A 5,462-nucleotide genomic window follows, 5' to 3' on the forward strand; every position below is an offset into this window, starting at 1 on the left:
GTGAGTAAAAATAAACACTATTAATAGGCCAGCGCCTGTATGCGGAGCCGCTGATGGAAGGAGAAGGCAGCGGCAAGGAACAGCCTACGTTAAGTTTCTCCTTCCTCCCCGCCTTTCCCTCCTTTGGAAAAGGCTGCTGCAAGATGCTCCCGGCCGGCGGCAGCATCCTGCCGTGCCCGCAGGAGTGAATCCCCCGGCCGGGCTGGGCAGCCGAGGTGTGAAGGTCGGGGCTGTGCCCGCAGCCCGCTGCCATCCCCCGCCGCCACCACCGCCCCTTCCCGCATGCAGCCACGCCGCCGGGGCTTGTTGTTTTACCTGGTTTTAATGCTCGAGGATCGGCTCGCTCCCCCCACCCCGTTTTTATTTTTTTCCTCGCCGGTCCTTCCAGCCCTTGGTGCGAAGCCTCATTCCTCGGCGAGCATCGCTAATAGCGTTGGCAGAGAGCTGGCATCGACTTGCACTTAATATTCCTGCCCCATTGGATCTGCTGATAAATCTCAACTCTGACGTCAAAGTCTTCACTTATATTCATGATCCAAGTCTGTGAATCAGAGGCGCTGTGATCAGAATAACAACAAGGCTGGCTCCCCTCTCGCTCCCCATCCCCGCACACCCGCGGGCACGCCCCGCGCCCGTTCATTCATCAGCCTCCCGCCGCCCCGACGCGCCTCCCCAAGGTCGGGCCCGCTGCACCTGCGTCCTGCGGATGCAGCTTGGGCACCGGCCAGGCCCGGCCGCCTCGCTGGGTTTATTTTTACCGCTTGTGCCGAGCGACGCGGGGATGGATGCGAAGGGAGGGCGGCGATCCGGCGCGGCTCCGGGGCCGCGATGCTCAAGGACAATGCCCGGGACAGCGGCACCGGCCCCGGCGCCTCCGGGACACGGCGGCTGAGGCTGCTCGGGGATCCAGCCCGGGCCAGGGGCATCCCTCCGCGGGGAAACGCCGCGCCCCGGAGCCTTCGCCCCACACGGGTTCCCTCCAGCCAGCGAAAAGCTGGGGTGAGGAGGAGCTCACGGGAATCGGGACCTGCCCAAGGACGCTGATTATGGGGTCTGTCCCCCTCAGCGCAGCACCCACCCATCCCCAGAGCTTCCTCCCCGACTGTTTGGGAAAGGAGCAGCCTGGGAAGGAACAAATCCCAAAGACACGAGTATTTTTCCAGCTATAAATGGCTCCGTGATTCATCTCGGGAGCAGGATCATCAAAGCAGGGATGCTCAGCTCCTGGATCCACAGCATTTCAGCTACACCTTCTCCCATTTTTCCTACTCGTTTCATAACACTCCAGCTTCCCCCTTTCATCCCCCTCTCTCTTCCAGGCTGCTGCAGCCAGCTCTGCGCCGCATTTCCAGCTCCCGATGTGCGGAGATATTTAGGTGAACAGCAGCGCTTCTGGCTGAACCCAACCGCCCCAAATTGGAGCATCTGGGTTGCTAATCAGGCCAAGCCCCGTCCCGGGGGATGTGAATCCTCATCTACCTGGGGCCGCGTGACCGAGCGCCGGGAGCCGCCGGCACAAGGGGCGGAGGAAAGCCGAGCAGCGAGGAGCTGAATGAATGAATTCCTCCCGCTGCCGGGAATTACGCACGGCCGGGGATGGGGAGAGGCTGAACAGCCCTGCCCGGGGATGGGGAGAGGTTGAGCAGCCCTGCCCGGGGATGGGGAGAGAATGAACAGCCCTGCCCGGGGAAGGGGAGAGGTTGAGCAGCCCTGCCCGGGGATGGGGAGAGGCCGAACAGCCCTGCCCGGGGATGGGGAGAGAATGAACAGCCCTGCCCGGGGAAGGGGAGAGGTTGAGCAGCCCTGCCCGGGGATGGGGAGAGGCCGAACAGCCCTGCCCGGGGATGGGGAGAGAATGAACAGCCCTGCCCGGCTCCCCCCGGCATCAGCTCAATACAGAGCCATGAGTGCCTTATCCTGAGAGATTCAGGGCCGAGAAGCACAAGCAGGGACTGAGCTCCTGTTTCTGGCAGAGCACGTGGCACAGCTGAGTACCAGGGTTTCATGTCACTTAAAAGCAGAAGCTACAGATGACGCAGAAAATCCAGGGAATATGAGCCTATTCCTTCATCATACAAAACAAAACCTGCAAAGAAGCAAAAGAAGAAGTTTGTCTCAAACTGGGGCCTGTGATTTGTAAGACGCAGAAATCAGCCCTAGGGCTGGTGTAGGTGTAGTGGTGTAAAACTATCACCTAAAGCAGGGGTAAAGGTGGCAATATTTCAGAAATTCAGATAACATTGTATCATCAACAACATTTTTTTGACTCCTTCTCTGATGATCGCTTGATTCCATCCAGGCTTTTATCAGTGTGCTGGGAAAACAGTACTTGTGAAGCATTTCTAAAGGAGGTAGGAGGATAACGGGAATTCCAGTCACAGCTGCTCTCAGCAACTCACCTGCGGGACGCGCTGCAGGGAGCGCACGGCAGGGGCAGAGGGGATGCTCCGGCCGTGCCTGGTGCTCTGTGGGGTCCGAGCGGGGCTGTCCCCGCTGTCCCCAGCCCAGCACACAGCGGTGTGTGTGACCCGGCCTGGCCCCTGCGCTCCGGAGCTGCCCCTGGCAGGGACACGAGCGCTCCAGAGGGTCCCGGCTGATCCCAAACCCCGTGGATCGCTGCAGCTGCCGTGGCTCTCCTGCTCCATCCAGCATCCCACCCTTCCTGCCCTCTGCCCTCCAACACCCGGCACTCCAGGGCAGCCCCTTCCCTCCCACCTCCAGCTCCTCCCCGCGGCATCCCAGCACAAGTTCGCCCCAATCCCGGGATGTTTTTGCCGTGTCCTACAGGAACACCAGTCCCTGGCAGGTGTTACCCCCCGGGCTCCAGCAGTTCCCCTTTCCATGCACACATCCCAGCGGATTGCAGCCAGTGCTGGGAGCTTCTCGTCCCCCTGCCCAGGGAAGAGCAGCCCCATGTCTCCAATGGGAATTTTTGGGGTTTCAAGGGGGTGCAGTGGATTGGCAAATACCCCAAGAATGCTGAGGTTTTCTGGTGACAGAAATGACATTATCTGGCCCCCGTTAAACCAGGGCTTGCTGTGCCCAGAGCAGCCCTGTTGCGCATGAGAGGACCAGCCACTGCACACGCTGTTTTCAAGGCTTGACAATCTACTTTTTCAAGTTGTATTCAATGTTCTGAGCTCCCTGAGTAGCTGCAAGACCATTCTGGGAATATTCATATATTAGATATGGGAATTTATCTGTATTTAAATTACAGAGTCAATAGAGAGGAGCAAAGATCAAAGCTAAGGAAAGACACAAGCCTGACACTAATTACAGAGCAAGAGGCCACCAGCCCCACCTGGGAATGCTGTTCAGCATGGAAAATGTCTCCCACCTTCATTCCTCACCATCTTCCTTGGATTCTGGCCCTTTGGGGAAAGCTCAGTGCTGAACAAGGCAGGTTTTCCTGTGGCACTGCCCTGTGGGGATGCTGGGTGCTCCCAGGGCTTCAGCTGGGGCTCATCCTCCCTTAGAGTTTGTGCATTTCTGGTTAAAACACGTGGGTGGCAAGTTAAAACCGGGGTGGCAGTCACTGATGACGTGATGTCCCAGGCCCAGCCCACTGGGAACCAAAGCTGGAGCAAGAGCTGCTGTCTAAGGGCACACTGGTGGTACAGAGGGATAACCACAACTCCAATTCTCCATCATTTTCACCTCCACAAGCATCAAAATCAGCTTTACATCTTTGCTTTGGGGAAAAGTCATCACCCCTGGCATCCCACCAGCTTTTCCCAGCCCAGCTCCCACTCCTCTGGGAGCATCCTGTGCTGAGCTGACAAACCCACGAGCTCCCTGCCTCGTGCCCCCGAGCCAGGCTCAGAGCTGGAACGTTCCCCACATTTTATTTCTCTTTTCTGAGCGGATCCAGCCTCGTTCCAGCACCTCCCTTGTTCCCTGTTACTCCAACGGTGCTTGAGGAGCTCGAAGCAGGAAAAGCTCAGCTATAATTAGCAGTGCTGACTAATCAGGGTGGCAAACAAGCCCTCCCCAAAACGGGGCCGTGGGGGCTGCGCTGCTGGGTGCGCTGGAGCCCTACATTCAAAGGCTTTGCATAATTCCTGGTGGAAATGAGGCCATTTTCTCACTGCTGCCACTGGAAAGATGGGAATTCTCCTAGAGCTGCTCCAGCTGCAGCACCCCAGCCTGGAGGGAAGGACCAGGGCTCCGTGGTGGGTTGGGCTGGTTGAGGTGTAGGTGCAAAGCCAGGCATGGGAGGGTGGCAGGCAGGAGTGTGGCTGATGAAATCATCCAGCTCTGGGGAAAAGCAGCTGATTTGCCTGACAAGCCTCTCTCCAGGTGGCTGGAGTGGGCCCCTTCCAGGTCCTGGCTTGCAAGGGTGACCTGTGCCACAGCACTGCTGCAAGCCTGACTCTGCCTCTTGGAGAGCCATGGGTGGGTTTGGCTCTGCCAGCAGCAGGAATCACCTTCCTGCCCCCTTCCCTCGGGGCTGCCCAGCCTGGGGACAGTGGGGACAGCGTGTCCCACTGCCCTGGTGCTGTTACACATGCAGGGAACACTCCCCACTTAGGGGGACAGTGCCTGGCTGTGCCAGGGGGAAGGAGAAATCCCGAGGCTCACTCCAACTTCTCCTCCTGATTCCCACCAAACAAACACTCAGGCCAAGCCAGGGAGAGGATTTCTGCTCCTTCCATCAGTGATATCATCCCCACATGAATGGTTTTGCTCCAAGTCCTTTCCTGAGCCACAGGGACACGTTTTGGAGCACTTTTGCTGGCACATGCTGTGTCACCATATGTCACTGAGCAGGGCTTCTGGGAAAAGGGCTTGTTTTTTCCAAAATAAAGGGTTTTGCACTGTGTTTTACTCCTTCTCCCAAGCTGTATGTGCTGCTCTGGCTGGGTGCCTCATCAGGAGTGACTGTTTCCCTAAACTGCCATTCAGCCATAGGGAACACTGGGAGCCTGCAGAATATGAGGCAAAATATTTGGGCATACGAGTGTGATAGTTAATAATTAACAATAATACAATTTACCTGATGTGGCACAGAGGTAAGGTAGTTTTTCTAGGGGTTTGGATGGGGAAAAATAGGAAAAGTCCTTAAAAAATAGAAAACCTGGATATTTTTGCATCCAAGAGCTGGGCAGCCATCCCTCCCTGCTGTGCCCCTGCCACCAATGGGAGCTTTCCAAAGCCAGGCTTGGAGTGAGCAGCTGCAGAGCACCAAACCCTGGAGCCACAGCAGAGAAGCAGCTCTGAGCACCAGGAAGGTCCCAGCTCCGTGTGGAAAAGCCCTCAGCTGCCCCAAGGCCACCCCAGCACAGCGGGAATCCCCAGGCACTGAGTGTGGGACCCATGCAGGGATGGATTTGCTGCTCCATTCAACCCCCGAAGCCCCTGGTGATCCCTCCTGGGGAACTGGCACGGGGGAACACGAGGTTTTCCATGGGGAAACCCCCTGTGGTGGCCCTGGAAGCACCTCCAGCCCCCCAGCTCCCCTC

Source organism: Camarhynchus parvulus, chromosome 4A, assembly GCF_901933205.1.
Source record: "Camarhynchus parvulus chromosome 4A, STF_HiC, whole genome shotgun sequence".
Lineage (NCBI taxonomy): Eukaryota > Metazoa > Chordata > Aves > Passeriformes > Thraupidae > Camarhynchus > Camarhynchus parvulus.